Below are 16,047 nucleotides of genomic sequence, written 5' to 3' on the forward strand. Positions count from 1 at the left end.
GATGACAATTTATGGGGCCCGATTCTCCTGCTTCAGAGAAGCGGGTTCTGAGGTAAGGGGTTCCCAGATGTCCCATAAACTCCCACAGACTAATCAAGTTCCTATGCCTGTGTTCCTTCACTCAGTCCCACCTGAGGGGATAAACAATAATGTCCCACTCAAAATATATGGCTGCTTCCTGGCTAGGCATTAAACAGCGAGCGTCTCCGCACTTCAGAACTTTCTACGGAAGCAAAGTGGAGCTGTAGACCAATGGTTTCTGTTTGTTTGCAGTGCTGAGGGCAGAATCGAGGTCCTGGGCATGCCAGGCAGGTGCCCTGCCCCTCACCGGATCCCCAGCTATCATGTTTACATCTTGGGGTGCTGAAGATCCCAGCCAGAGCCCCGTGCATGGTAGGCAGGCTCGACCAACTGAGCTACATTCCCAGGCCCACCAACCATTTCTGCATATGAATTTCCCTGGGAGATAAGGTAGGGATTGATAACAGTAAGGGCTACAGCCAGCGGGCAGTAGGTTCTTAATGCATATTTGCTCAATGTATACAATCAATTAAGATTTATTGACTTCGTGGGAATGGGGGTGTCAAGATTTTTTTCTCTTTTTTTTGTTTTCTACTAGTAACTTGACTAGTTGATATTTTTCTTGTTAAGAAGTTTGTGCTGTCAGTAACCAGACAAACAAAACTCTGAGGATCTCTTTGAGTGCATTGCTTTCCTGAGGGGCGGGGGCGGGGATCTTCTTCATAAGAAAAACTTATTATCTAGCCAAACGTTATGTTCCCAGACTGCTTCAGTCCTATAGCTATCCTTCCTCCCTGGTCACACAAAGAGCTGCCAATCCAAAGAGAGCATTAATTGTTAAGTGGCTGATTCACTCCCTAGACGAGGGTACCGGCTTTTGTGTCTAAGGAGACCGCCTGATTCACTGCGCACAGGGACAGAGCGTTCCCTATCTGGCTTGTTTATTATGCGTTTTAATGAACTGCCAGGCCTCTCATGGAGGTCGCTGCTCCAAAGGGGGGAGATGGATGCTGGAGTTTGTCTCAGTGGTGGCTTGAGAGCTGCCTCTTCTAATTCTACACTCTCCCCCGCCCATTCCTGCTCAAGGATCACTCGAGTTTCTAATGAAAACAAAAATGATAATGTAAAACTTTCAGAGGGCTCAGGGACAGGGCAGGTGATGTCGAGCAAAGGACTTTGCCTTATAGGTTGTGGGCTTCTGGCGCTAAATGATGCCTCACACAAAGGAGGGATGAGGATGTGGAGTGGGTCCATTCACTCCTAAGGCATAGACCCTTGTCACCATGCCCTTGTACCCACATATCGTCAAACCCTGTGTGTGTGTGTGTGTGTGTGTGTGTGTGTGTGTGTGTGTGTGTGTGGTCTATCCTGAGATAATATTCAAAATATTGATCTAAAACTATAGTGGGGGCACTAACCATTCAACAGGTCAGCTGTTGAGTGGAGCAGGATGCATTTGAAGAATGCCTATGTGGTGGATGTCAACTCTTTAGTTCCTTTCTCACTTGGTGTGCAGGGGGGTAGGGAAGGACGTTTTGGGGAGAGGCAGGGGGCTTTAAACAGGGACGGTTTACTAGCTGGAACAGAAGTGTTTATATACCTAAACAACAGTACAGCTGTGCTGGTACCAGCGGCTGATGGTGTCAGTTTAATGATCAAAGCCACCAGACACCGTGGAGCAGAACGCAGCCAGATTTGCCCAGCCCCACCAAGTAGAAATATTATTTGCTCTTTTCCTCTCCCAGGTAAATGCAATCACTGTGAAAATGTAAAACACAGTAAGTTGGGAAGGTGGATCCTGCAGTATAGTGTTAAAAAATGTCTCTGAACCCCCAAATAAAAATGATAGAGCTGAACCAAAACCCAAGAGCACATTCCACAGAGCAGGGGACAAGGTCTCCCAATCCCTGAAGACCTGTGGCTTGTCGGTGACTGTGGGAGAATGCAGACAGAGGCAGCTAGGCTTCTGACTGCCCCGAGAATGCAGGGGTCCTCAGGAGTCCACAGGTTCTCACCAGGGAACCCGGGGCCAGCCTGGGTGCAGGAGCTGTGGGTGGAAGCGTTGCTATCTCTAAAAGCAGATGAGTGGAAGGAGTTTGCAGGGGGCAAAAAAGAAAAGAAAACTCAAGAAACGGAGACAGTCAAGTCCTGTTATCACCAGCCGGCTGCCTGGGGACCTTTTGTCTTGCTTGCGTAGAATTTTGATAGGTGAGAAGTGGGTCTTCCGCATTGGCAGTGCCGGGCTCAAGCGCCAAGGGCTTATGGACTGGGTTCAGAGACTCAGAGGCTTATGGTTCCAAACCCCGACAGCTAGAGACTTATGGCTAAGGCTTCAGAAGCTAGAGATTTATAGCTGCGGGAGCTTAGGTTAGAGGCTTATTTCTCTGGCTGTGACTACCAGCCGGCACTTGGCAGCTTGTGTACTCCTTGGCTCTTAGCACGAATCAGCAATAGCAACAGTCAGTGCCATATAATATTGTAGTTCTCAAGCTCTGGATGTCAGGACCATCGGCCCCTAACAGCAGCTAGAATGACAGACAGGCCTTGGGGCTTAGGAGTCACGACTCCTTGGCCCTTAAGGCTTGGCAGCTCCCTGGAGCTCTCTTCCAGTGACTAGGACCCAGGCCTTCGAGTTTGGCTCGGCATAGGTTTCTGCCTTCTCCAGCTCTGGCTCTCTATCTTCTGTTGCCTTTACCTGTCATTCTTGACCACGCCAGGTGCCTCTGCTTCCCGCTGCTGCTGCAGCAGCTACGGCTGCAACCATTTCCTCCCGTGTTTTCAGCTCAGCCGACTCCGCCCGTGATAGAGATCACAAGTAGATCACTTAGGAGAAGCTTTCTTACAAATTGGAGCTAATATTGCAATACCAGCAGGCAGCGCCCCGGGAAGGGTCTCCTGATTGACTTGAAAAGTATGGGTGAAAACAGGGTTGTAGAGCCAGAAGGGGTGTGGTATGCAAATATATGTGGGGGGAGCTGTAATTTCCACCAATCACAGTAAAGCTGTTTCACAAAACCCAATCACAAGCCTCCGATAAGAACCAATTAGAAACCTGGCTTAGGCGTAGCGCCCTATCCGTCCATTGCAATCTCCTCACCGAGCCACTAGGGGGCACCCTTCCTCGTTTGGTCCTTGTAGAAATTAAATGTAGGGCCAGGAGAGCTGTCCTGAGGAAGCAGAGGCAGGCAGGTCGCCAAGACTTGTCATGGCTCTGGTTTTGGGTGCGGGAGCAGACTGGAGCAGTCACTACTGGAACGTGACCTCCAGACGTTGAAGCTGTGGCTTCAGCAGCCCAACCTTGGTGGCCGAGGTCACTGCTTCTGGAGTCGAGCTTCTTCAAAGCATCCAAGGAGTTTTCAAGGGAGTTGCGCTTCCATGACCGTCGACTCAGTTGTCAAACTACCCAGTGTAGTTGTGGGCAGGCAGGCAGGGAGGACGGGAAGGCCACACGAGAGCGGTAGAGAGCAAGAAGGCCAGATCTCAGAAAGCAAGCTGCCCTGTTCTAAAGGCTCTCCACCCGACTATCAGGAAAAAAAAGAAGTTTCCATGAAGTTAGGGAAGCTGCTGTGGATAATGCTTCCTTCTGAGGTTCCAGAGAGACGAATGTTGCACAAAATAATAGTAAGTATCAAGATCAAGATCTCCAGTTATTTTAAGGGAAAAATGTAACAGAATGGCATCTGTTGAGACCATGAAATCACACCAAAATATGCCTACAGAACAGATCGACAGCATAACCTTTTTTTTTTTTTACTTTACATGTATGTACTTTAGCTATATTTATCTCCCATTTTTGTCTCTTAGTACCCCCAAATCTCTCATCTCACAGATGGCCCCTCTGCTTTCATGTGTGATTCCACGAGAGAAAGCACACAATATTTATCTTCATTTCCTCATTCTGTTTTTTTTTTAAATAACATATTTTTATTTTATATGTGTGTGCATGCGTGTGTGTATGTGCACATGAAACAAGAAATAAAGGTTTGAAATTAAGTACGAAAAGACCCTAACATAGTATGCAGTTTAGAATGTTCTTTAAAATTGCCAATAAGCCAGGTGGTGGTGGCGCACGCCTTTAATCCCAGCACTCGGGAGGCAGAGGCAGGTGGATCTCTGTGAGTTCAAGGCCAGCCTTGGCTACAGAGTCAGATCCAGGAGAGGCTTTAAGGCTACACAGAGAAACCCTGTCTCGTAAACCCCAAAACAACAACAACAACAACCAAACAAAAAAACCCCAAAAAGTCTGCCAACACATCCCCATAAACTTACATTTTTTAAAAGAAAAACAGTATCTTTTGAGTACCTAAACAAAATTAGCAAAAAATTATTAAATTATATTAACTTCAGATTTTTGAAAACAATGATTTGCCCCAGAAGAAAACAGAATAACATTTAGCATAGTTAAGATTCTCAAGGAAGGAAAATTAAAGCCAAGAATTTTATATCGCATAAAACAGACTTCCGAGTATTTTAAGTATTTTATCTGGTAACAGCTGTCAATAGACAAACTGTTATTAATATGTAAGAATTAGGGTTGTGCTGGCTAGATTCATGTCAACTTGACACAAACTGTAGTCATCTGAGAGGAGGAATCCTTGATCGAGACTAAATTAGTGTTCAAAAGAAGAGTAGTGTATGGAATGTCTAAATAATCCTTCCAGGAATGCTACCGTATTAAGAACCATCGATGGCTCAATCTGTTTGTTAGCCAGATCCTCGTGGTCAATCAGCTGGCGAACAAGCCCTCAGGACATCACTGTTTAACGTATGGGCTACCACAGGCCCTAAACAATGAGATCAAGAACCATGGACCAGAAGCTTTGCAATCATTAGCCAAAGTAAACATTTCTATTTTATACATTGACTCTCTCAGTCGATGTATAAATGTGTGAACCAAAATAAACACTTCTTCCCTTAATTTGCTTCTCTGTCTGGTATTCTGTCATGATGAGAAGAGTGACTATAGAGCCTGTTTCTCTTGGAGTGTAGATCAATCTCTTTACATTGAGTTCTTTCGTTTTAAGAAGACGTATCATGTGCTTGAATACATATTTTATTACATTTATTGGATCCTCTATACCAATTAAGGATACCAATTATCTGTACGTTTGATTATCTCTTGCTCCTCTCGTTACATCTTATTATATCCCCCTTAATTGCTCCTCTCCTCCTCCGTCTTCCCTTTGTGCATGTCGTAATTACCTCAAAGCCTTTTATCCATGCCATTAATTCAATTTCAGTCATGTCTTCCCTGTCATTTGGCGTTCTTAATTCAAGGATTAGATCTATTAGTGCTGTTTCAGTTTTCGATTCATATCCTTAGCTGACAGTTCTCCCTTTGATTCTCCCATCTGATCACTGCAGTGTTGGTGTCTTTACCCAGCAAAGTTTCTCCACGAGGACTCCCTGTTTCTCAGGGCCCTGCTTCCTTGAAGACCAGTCTCTTCCTCCCTGTCCATCCTTTTTACCATCCTGTATCCACATGGCCGCCCTGCAGGTCCTTGTCACGGGTCAGCCCCAGCTGGAGTGTTTTCACAGTTAATGCTGCTTGGTGATGTCTCCTTACCTCTTCCCACCTCGTGTTCCCACCAAACTTAGGACGAGTTTATCATCCTTTCAGCCACGGGTTTGGTTCAATTCATTGTAAATTAGAAAAAGGAGTTTCACTCTGCCATATTTACCCTGAAACTTTGGGATGATTTTTCTAAGATGCGCATTTTATCCTGCTCTTGGATGTTTTTCAAGCCATCTTTAGAAAACAGGTCTAAAATTCCTTTTGAAAAGTCTGACCTTCTGCCTGCGATACTTTGTTATCTGACCCCCTTCCTTCCTAAGCTTCAGGCCTCTCATCATTCTCTACCTCATTTACTCGGTGATCACAGGAGTTTTTTGCTGAGCCTGGATCTGACCTCAGAACCCTCCCCTCTAGAGGCCTGTAGACGGCCTCGGGGCTGTAGTTAAATCCACCCTTAGTTCCAGCATTTTCCTCTCTGGAAAGCTTGGCTGGAGCACTCCAGTCCCACCCCCTTCCTTCCCTCATGTTCTTCAGCTTTCCTTCTCTTGTGCTTTTCTATGAGCACTTAGCACACTGAGCTGTAACCGCCTTTTACGGTGTGGGTTAATGGATACCGGAGCCCGTCTACCCCAGTCCAGGACTTCTCTCTCCATTGCTGTTTGTGTGACTTTGGATGGCACCATGCAACCCTCTGTCCCCTGATGGGAATTCATAGTTAGTGTATGCAAAGCTCGGCTGAGCACATGCTCAGTAAATGCTACTCATTGCTCATTAAAAGGCTCTATGAATGATGGCCATAATGGCCCCATAGACGACTGTTCCAGATTGACAACTTGGGAGCTATCCATGGTGCTAAACCCTGCTTCCCACCACTGGACAGTGCTCGGCACATCTGGTCACATGCCTTAGTTCCACGTAGAGCAAATCCGTGATTATAACTTTCCAGATGTGGTAACGAACACGAAACAGCTTCCCCCTTCTCACAATCACCATCCTGATTTTGTCATGGCTTCCTCATGGACTCTATGCTGTGTGACTAAATTCAGGCTCCCAACTTGTCTGCCTATCACTGGACCGTTTAATCTCCCACAATCACTTTACTGTGCCCTAGGTCTTTATATCAGGTCATATCTCTACTTATAGTGCATGAGAGAATTTCAGAAAGGGTAGGAAGAACTCAAATGGCCATGTGAGGGGTTGGTTCAGGAATTGTCAATGTGTTATGTATAGTAAGCAGCCAATAAAGGTAGCCTAGACATCCACGGCTTGAGAGAATATAATAAGGTTTGAACATCTTTCATTCATTTATTGAACATGTATGGAGGGCACCTCTTTTGTAACAGTTCCCGGAGATGTGAGAATTATTAGCATAATTCTCCCTTTGAAGATGCTCAGAGCCAGCAGGAGAGAGCGCCATGAAACAGACAGCCAAAGACACGCATTTCAAAGACTAGAGAGAAGTGTGTATTGGTTACTCTTAATTCTGCTGCAATAAAATACCCTAGCAGAAGCGCCTGAGGGAGAAAGGGTTCATCTCGGCTCACAGCTTGAGGGTGCAGTCCGTCATGGCGGGGATGTTGTGACGACATGCCCATGAGGTGGTTGGTTACAGGGCACCCACCCTCAGGAAGCAGAGTGGTGAGTGCCAGCACGCAGCTTGCTTTCTCCTTCTTATTTAACCCAGGACCCCAGCCCACGGGATGGTGCCACCCACATTTAAGGTGGGGCTTTCAAGCTCAGTTAACTGAATGTAGATACTCCCTCACAAGCATGGCTAAGCTTGTATCCTAGGTAATTCTAGATCTTACGATGTTAAGAACCAGTCTTAGCAATCACAGAGTATGAAAATCAGCATAGATAGCATTTGGGAGGCATATACATGAATCTTGTCTTTTAAAATATCAGTTAAGTGATGAACACTGGCACAGACCTTAGAGGGGAATCAAACTTCTCTGATGCATATTCCACCTGATCCAAGTTCTGCTGTGGGATGGTCTGTATGTCAAATTACTCTGATTGGTCAATAAATAAAACACTGATTGGCCAGTGGCTAGGCAGGAAGTATAGGCGGGACTAACAGAGAGGAGAAAAGAAAGAACAGGAAGGCGGAAAGAGTCACTGCCAGCTGCCGCCATGACAAGCAGCATGTGAAGATGCCGGTAAGCCACGAGCCACGTGGCAAGGTATGGATTTATGGAACTGGATTAATTAAGCTGTAAGAACAGTTAGCAAGAAGCCTGCCACGGCCATACAGTTTGTAAGCAATATAAGTCTCTGTGTCTACTTGGTTGGGTCTGAGCGGCTGTGGGACTGGCCGGTGACAGAGATTTGTCCTGACTGTGGGCAAGGCAGGAAAACTCTGGCTACAAAGTTCCCTCTTCACCACCATTACTTCTTCAACGCCCTCTTCCCAGAAAGGCCAGCCCCAGACTGTGGCTCAGAAAAACTGAATAAACACTTTGAAAGGGCAAGAGGAAGAGAAATAGCATAGTGACATGCAGCTCTTCAAGAACAAAAGAAATGGTCCAGAGGATCTGTGAGTGGCTGTAATACTATAGGAAAGAAAGCAGAGGGGCCATAAGCAATGGCCCCGTGATGAGTATTCCTAGGCACCAACGAGCCAGATTGCCTCTCCTATCATCTGTCTCAGCTTCTAAGATATCTGGTCTCTATGTCACCCCCAATCCCGGCGATTCCTCATTCCATAGGCAGACTATTCTTCACACATCCAATTCTAATCTCATATTCTTTTCGAGCTAAGCACCGTTCTTTCTCAAGAAGACTTTTTTAGATAATGCTATATACTATGTTAGTATAATTACTCAACAATCAGTTTGACTGACTCATATTTCACCACTTTGAAGAAATTACACAGAGAAACCTAAGCTTGTGACACATTAATGTCCATCTCTCATTGGTTAATCCTTTGGGCTCTAGAGTCAGATTTTGGTTCAGATGTGTTCAAGATACGTGTGGCTGCATGTGACTGACAATGGCTATGAATGTTTCCCAATCAAAAAACAATCATAAGCTTACCTAAAAGACTGAGCTTTTTGCAACTTTCTTTAATCTTTGTGGATGATAATGTTGCATCACAGTGTCAAAAAGTTGGATACAGCTGGTAGAGCTATGTCAGTTACTAGTCATAAGTCATTGTTACTTATTAGCCATGCAAGCTCTTTAAAGTTGATAGATCTTATTTGCCTAATATATCATATGTTCCATAAGGAACAGATATTGCCAACTATCTTGTAGGGTTTGGAGAAAATGATGTCATAGACACTTATGTTCACTAGTGTCTAGACTATACAAAATGCTTTGTGCTAGATATTTACCAGACATTTTTATCCATCTCAAGGAAATATGGATTGATTCAACCAATGCATCCACTTTCTCCATAGTATTAAATAGATACCTTCTGGATGATAAGGGTTGTGGTAGTTTGCATGTATTTGGCCCCCATATTCTCACAGGGAGTGGCGTTATTAGGAGGTGTAGATTTGTTTGAGTGGGTGTGGCCTTGTTGGAGGAAGTGTGTCACTGTGGGGGTGGGCTTTGAGGTTTCCTATGCTTGTAATATGGCCCAGTGAGTCAGTTGACTTCCTGTTGCCCACAAGATGTAGCACTCTCAGCTCCAGCACTGCATCTGCCTGCAGGCCGCCATGCTCCCCTCCATGATGATAATGGACTGAACCTCTGACACTGTGAGTGAGCCCCCTCAATTCAATGTTTTCCTTATAAGAGTTGCCATGGTCATGGTGCCTCTTCACAGCAATAGAAACCCTAAGACATTGGACAATTTCTATTTCTAAGATTTTGATAATTCATTATGTGTGTGCCTGTGTGCCTGTGTGTGGATATGTGCATGTGAATGCAGGTGCCTGTGGAGGCCAGAAGAGGGCGCAGGATTCCCCTGCAGCTGGAGTTTTAGGAGGTTTTAACTTTCCTAATATGGGTGCTGAAAATGAACTCAGGTTCTCTGCAAGGGCAGCAAATGCTCTTAACCTCTGAGTCATCTCTCCAGCCCTGTATATTGGCTCATTATCTCCAAACAGAGAACAATTTGTTTATCTTTTACTCTTTATGTGAGATTGCTGGTGTGGTCTGCTCAGTTTTATATCAGATCCCTGTCCACATTACTAACTATTTAAAATCGTTAGGCTTACCTCCCAAAGCTAGTACACATCTTATACTGTTGAGGACAGAGGTTTATGGCTTCAGCCTGCAAAGGTAGAAAAATGACTTACTGTTTGTGTCCAGTGGTGATGTTATACAATTAAGAGAGATGAGCAAAAGGTAAAACATTGTGTTTTAGTATTAGATGGTTTTCAAGAAAACAAATACTAAGTCTGAGTTCAGAAGGGTACCAGGGACATGACAGTTTGAAATAGAGGCGACTCTACCATCAAAACACCCAAGACTCTGTAAACAAAGGACCCAACCCACAGGCTTCCACTCCACACTGCCTCTGCAAAGGAAAGTGCTGACTCAATGTAGCTTCATTATTTTAATGATTATTTTTCTAGTTGGTTGTACAGAATAATTGACTCTATTATAACATTTCTTACACACACACACACACACACACACACACACACACACACATCGTTGCACTTTGCTGATGTTTACTCTTCCACCCATTGGTCTATTTTCTTCTCCAAACAGAGTCCTCTATTCTGCCCTAAAGCTTCTCATTCATTATTAATTAACACACACTCATGTGTATATAATGGAATATGTATATTCTATTATAGAATATTCTATATTCCAGATCTACCTATGAGAGCACAATCATTCAATATTTTGAAATTGGTTCTTCAAATTAGTTAATGGTAACAGTGGAAACATGAAAATTTCTGTAGATGTGTTCTATTAGCAGCTGTTGTTATTTGGTAGAGCTGAATAATTGTCATGGTTTCTGAAGAAAGCATAAAAATTATTCAGGCTAAGAAACATAGTAAAAACTTTAAGACAATGAAAATAATGGGAAAGGTACTAGTAGATGAAAAGCCTGCCCACAGTCATGGGTTGGCAGAAAATTGTGAAAATGTTATAAAAAATAATCAGCTGTGCAGTGGTGGTGCATGCCCTTAATCCCAGCACTCAGAAGACAGAGGTAGGTGGATCTCTGTGAGTTTGAGGCCAGCCTGGTCTACAAAGCAAGTTCCAGGACAGCCAGGGCTGTTAGACAGAGAAACCCTGTCTTGAAAAAACAAAACAAATAGTCTATAGACTCAACATAATCCATATTAGAATTCTAATTATATTCTTCACAGAACTAGGAAAAAATAAATTCATATAGAAGTACAAAATATTCTGAATAGCTGAAAGAATCCTGAGCAAAAAACAATGTTGGATATAACACTAGCTGACCTCAAACTGTACTACAGAGCCATGGTAGCAAAAGTCATGGCTCTGTTGCAAAAAGATATGTACACCAATGGGATAGAGGACCTAGAAATAAACACACAGAGGTCCAGTCACCTGATTTTCTACAAATGTGTCAAAATACACATTGGACAGAAAGTGACCTCTTTAGCAGCAGTGCCAGGAAAACTGGGTATCTATCCTGCAAAACAATCATTTCCGATGGATCAGAGACCTTATAGATGCTTGAAAGAGTTGTCTCATTTGAACATCGGTTCCCAGTTGGTGATTTAAGGGGTATGGCCTTGTTGGAGGAAGTATGTCACTGTAGGCAGAATTTAAAGGTTCTGGCCACTTCCAGTTTGCCCTTTCTGCTTTGTGCTCATGGTTCAAGATGTGAGCTCCCGCTTCTCCGGTCACCGTGCCTACCTCCTGCTGCACCCCCTCCCCCATCGTGGCCTCTAACTCTCTGGAACCATACACCCAAATAAACGCCTACATAAATTGTCTTGGCCCTAGCGTTTTGCCACAGCGGTAGAAAAGTAACTAATGTAGATTTTAATATGAGACTTGGGACCTGGAAACTGCTAGAGGAGAACATTAAGGGAAACATTTCAAGATACAGAAACAGGCAAGGATATTCTAAAGAGAACGCCCAAAGCTCCGGAAACCATCCCAAGAATTCACAAATAGGATTACAGGAAACTGACAATTTTCTGCCGAACAAAGAAAACTATCACCAGAGTAAAGTGAAGCTGGGTGCGGGGCGGGTGCGGGGCGGGGGCGGGGCGGGGAATAATCTCTGTTAGCTATATACAGCAGACATGAGATTAATACCTAGAACATATAAAGCACTTAAAAAAATTAAACATCAAAAATCATTCAACCAATGAACAGGTTAAAGAACTCGGTAGACACTTCTCCAAAGAAGACACTCAACTGTACAAGAAACATTTGAAGAAGCATTCAAAATCATTAGCCATTGGGGAAATACTCATTTAAATTGCCTTGAGAGTGTAAACATCTCACCCCGGTCAGAGTGACCAACGTTGTACAACAAATGGCGAGTGTTGGTGAAGACACCAGGAAGAAGAACTCTTCTTCACTGATGGTTGGAAGTCCGTGTGGAGGTGTCTCAGAATCTAAGTAGAACTAAGATATGACCTAGCTGCCCCACTCTAGGGTATGTGTAAGGACTCCCTGTCAACATACCACAGAGACACGTGCACACTCATGGTTACTGCTGCACACTCCACAGTAGATAAGAAACAGAACAAGCCTAGATGCCCATCAACACATGAGTGGACACAGAAAATGAAGTAGACACACACACACACACACCGTGGAATTTTATTTAGCCATAAAGAAAAACGAACCGGGTGTGGTGGTACACACCTTCCATCCCAGCACTGGGAGGCAGAGGCAGAGGCAATCCTTGAACTGTGAGTGCAAGGCTAGCCTGGTCTACATAATGAGTCCCAGGCCAGCCAATGCTACAGTGGGATCCCGTCTCAAAAAAAAAAAAAAAATCAGATGTAGGAAAATAGATGTAAGTAGAAATGATATCACACTAAAATATTTAGAAAGACATATACCACATTTTTTTCTCACATGTAGACTCTGGATATGAGTGTGTGTGTGTGTGTGTGTGTGTGTGTGTGTGTGTGTGTGTGTACATCACAAAAGTAGAAAAGACACTGTGAGAGGGAGAACAAGGCTGAAGGGAAGCAGGAGGGAAAGGGGGAATGGAATACAGGTGATTTGAAAGCTGAAGGGGGGACTGTTTGACCTGGAGGAGGAGAACCAGCAAAATGGGAGAAGAGGGGATAGGAGAGGGTATTCAGGGAGAAAGACAAATTAAAGACAAAGTACGTTGACATTTATGTTTGAGAATGCCATAATGAATCCCATTGCCTGGTATGCAAACTTCAAACACTTAAAAAATTATTCAGATAATGAATGCTTGAAGATTGCCAAAACAATTATTATCTAGCTAAAAATGATTACCTCCTGCACACTAGGGGTCTTAGTTATTGAACAAGAAACACTACGAATCGGATTAGAGATCTAATTGATAAGGCAGCGAGCATTATTTAGGAAGAGAAGGGAGCTAGCGCCTTAGGAAGCAGAGAAGGCGTGTTGGCTTGCCGTTTGGGTGATGTTTGCTGCTGTTACAGAGGACCAAGTTCAGTTCCCAGCGGCCACATGGGGGGTACTCATGTCCCTGTACTCTACCACAAGGACTGCTGCAACGGACAAATGTAAACTAAAAAAAAAATTATATATATATATATATATATATATATTGGTTTTTCGAGACAGGGTTTCTCTGTGTAGCTTTGCGCCTTTCCTGGAACTCACTTGGTAGCCCAGGCTGGCCTCGAACTCACAGAGATCCGCCTGCCTCTGCCTCCCGAGTGCTGGGATTAAAGGCGTGCGCCACCACCGCCCGGCCCAAAAATATTTTTTTAAGAGGCTGTAGGATGCTTTACGAACTAATGGCATTACTATTTCATCTCCAGGTTACGACTGAGCCATGCCAATCTTGAAATTATCACACAGCAGGTCGTGAGCCTCCTTTCTGGACATCTGTTTGGTCCACGTTTTTATGTAATAGATGAAGAAACGAAGTCGTGGAGATGAGAGAGGTTAGCCTGGCCAATTACAAGAGCTCAAATTTTCCTTCCACTTACCCCTTCCCACCGTGGCACCCTTTGCACGATGCGAGCCCGGAAGCAAGTACTGCCTGGGAGTGAGTGGGCAGGCTCAGTTAAAATCTTGGCTTTACCATCGGCGGGCTGCGTGACTTGGGGTAAATTACCTACCTTCTCAGAGTATAAAGCCATAAAATCATAGTTAATGGGGCTGTTGGATTGCAAACAATAACAGATAAAGCACATGGCTCATAAGTAAGTACACTTACTGAAATTGTTATTATTTCCCCAAAGGCAAACATCAAAGAACAATATGATGAAATTCAGATCAAAGAGAAAAAAAAAAAAAAAAACACCCACCGTAGGCCGATCATAAAATGAAATAAAAAAGGAAGTAGCAGGCTTCATTAATTTCATTTCTTTATTCTCTCGCCAGACATCAGTCACTCCTCCCTTATCTTTGCTGATAAATACCAGCGAGAGATCCAGACAAAATGGTTTTATTCATCAGATCATTAGGGTACTTAGTCTGTGTGATATGGTCTCTATGTGCTGCTGACAGTCTATCAATACTGGAGAATTATAACGGCACTTCTTTGACAGCAGTGATAAGCCGTGATCTGTCAGAATACGCCGCATCCAGGCAATGCAAAAGCTGCAGCATCCATCAGAGAATGTTTACCCACCACGGATGAGCCTTTGCGTTCTCGCCGCCACTGCCCCCCTGTTTACCTGTCGCGACAGGCTCTGGGAACACATGCCTCTTTGCAAAGCTTTTCAAAGGGTCGTTCGACAAACAAGGCGTGTTTGTTCGCTATGGAGTTCGAGCGGCCTTGAATTCTGCACTATTTGCTTGGCTTTGCTCACCGTCGTCAAAGCAGAAGGCCCGGGTCCATTCATCCTACCCCTTGGTCTGGGAGACTTGGACCCTGTGTTTTCCTAGGTGTGCAGTCTTTTCAGGGTCGGAGAACTCTATGCCTGTCACCTCTCTACCCCAAATTAGCAGCTGAAGATGACCTTGGAGTGGTTAGGAGAGTTTGGGGTGGAGATGGGAGGCTGTGCGTTAAGAGACAGTTTTGCACCCGTGGAGTTTGCAGGCCTGGAGGTACGGACCGCCCTCTGCTGTCCCGAATGGGACCAGAAGACCTAAGCTGCGCTCAGTGGTCGTTTCCCCAGAACTGACTTGACCCTGCGTTTCCTACTCAACTTTTAGCCCTCCCCATTCCTTCCCCCACTGCTAAAGGCGAATGAATTCAGGCCCAGGACTCCCCAAACACGGAACCTCTAGAGTAGGAACTACCAGGAGCGTGGCTTTGGCGTGGGATGGAAAAACAGAGGTACTCTGGAGGTGGTGCATCATCGCCGCCCCCGCTCCCCGCGCGTCAGCTCTCGCACCCGCCCCGCGCGCAGCTGGAACTTTCTCCCGCCGGGCACCCGGGGGACTCGCGGCACTGGGGACCCGCTCCTGCCCGGGTCGGAGGAGGAGAACTCCAGGCGGAGGCGAACGAGGGCCGGAGCAAGAACCGGGTGCGCGCGGGAAACGCGGTCCCAACCACCACCACCAGCACCACCACAACCACCACCACCACCACCACTGTGACCGCAAAGCCAGCCTGGCGGGCCCCGCCCGTCCAGCTCCCGGCCCCGACGCACGCGTGTGCGGACCAGAGCGTGGAGTCCCCGCGAGCCCCGCCCGGCCCGCGCGGCCAGCAGCGTGCGGAGGGTGAGTGTGCTCGCCGGGTGCGAGCGCGGGAAGGGTGAGAAGGGTGGGAATGACCGCGGACACGTGCCAGGGTGGCCCGCGACCCCTCTGATCGCGTCCCCACCCTTGGGGCCTGGGCCCTGGGAGCCAAGGAAACTTTGCGGGCGTCGGTTGGGCTTCCTCGGCGTCCGCCCAAAGGAGGCGGATGGGAACTGTAAGCCCGAGTCTGGGTCGGGGACTAGCGGCAGGGAGGGCGCGGGCCGGTGGTCCCCTCCCATCGCCCTCCCTCCTCCTCCGGAGATGCGGGGCAGGGGGCTGAGCCCAGCTCCCTGCGAATTTCCTAAGGCGACCCCAAGCCGCAGCCTCCTAGGCAGCAGGTGTAAGGGGCTCTGAGCTCACCCTGCCCATCTCCCGCCGCCGCCGGAGAGATGAAAATGAAAACCGGAAGACTCAACTGCAGGGGGCATCCCCGGGGCAGCCCCTGAGAGCCGGAGGGTCCCAGGGCAAGCACAGCTAACTTATCTGGGGGTGCTAATCTACACAAGGGCTTCGGTGACCAGCCCAAGTGCGCTTTTGATTCCGACGTTGGGGTGGAGGCTGCTTCAATCCAATGCAGGAACCTCAGAATTTCTAGGGGGCGAAAAAAACCTAAGGAAATCTTGCTAGGCACCATCCAACCCTCTCCTGGAAGACCTTACCTCGGTGACCAGTTAGGGTACTAAGGGAGGAATGGGTGAGCGTTTTCTGAAGATGCCAGGCTGAGAAAACAAACAAACAAACAAAAAAAA

At 46.0% G+C, this 16,047-nt stretch overlaps 1 protein-coding gene across 2 annotated transcripts in view; it reads left to right on the forward strand.

The window, feature by feature from the left end:
- The first annotated feature begins 14,934 nt into the window (after positions 1 to 14,934).
- Tmcc3 (transmembrane and coiled-coil domain family 3) overlaps positions 14,935 to 16,047 on the forward strand; it is a 286,150-nt gene continuing 285,037 nt past the window's right edge. The window contains exons 1-2 of one of the 2 annotated variants that reach the window (XM_076554640.1): positions 14,935 to 15,221; positions 15,263 to 15,280. The gene's annotated coding sequence lies outside the window, so the exon portion shown is untranslated. Of the gene's footprint in view, positions 15,281 to 16,047 lie in introns of both variants that reach the window. The other variant, XM_076554639.1, reaches the window with a different exon arrangement.

This window comes from Peromyscus maniculatus, chromosome 18 (genome assembly GCF_049852395.1).
Source record: "Peromyscus maniculatus bairdii isolate BWxNUB_F1_BW_parent chromosome 18, HU_Pman_BW_mat_3.1, whole genome shotgun sequence".
Lineage (NCBI taxonomy): Eukaryota > Metazoa > Chordata > Mammalia > Rodentia > Cricetidae > Peromyscus > Peromyscus maniculatus.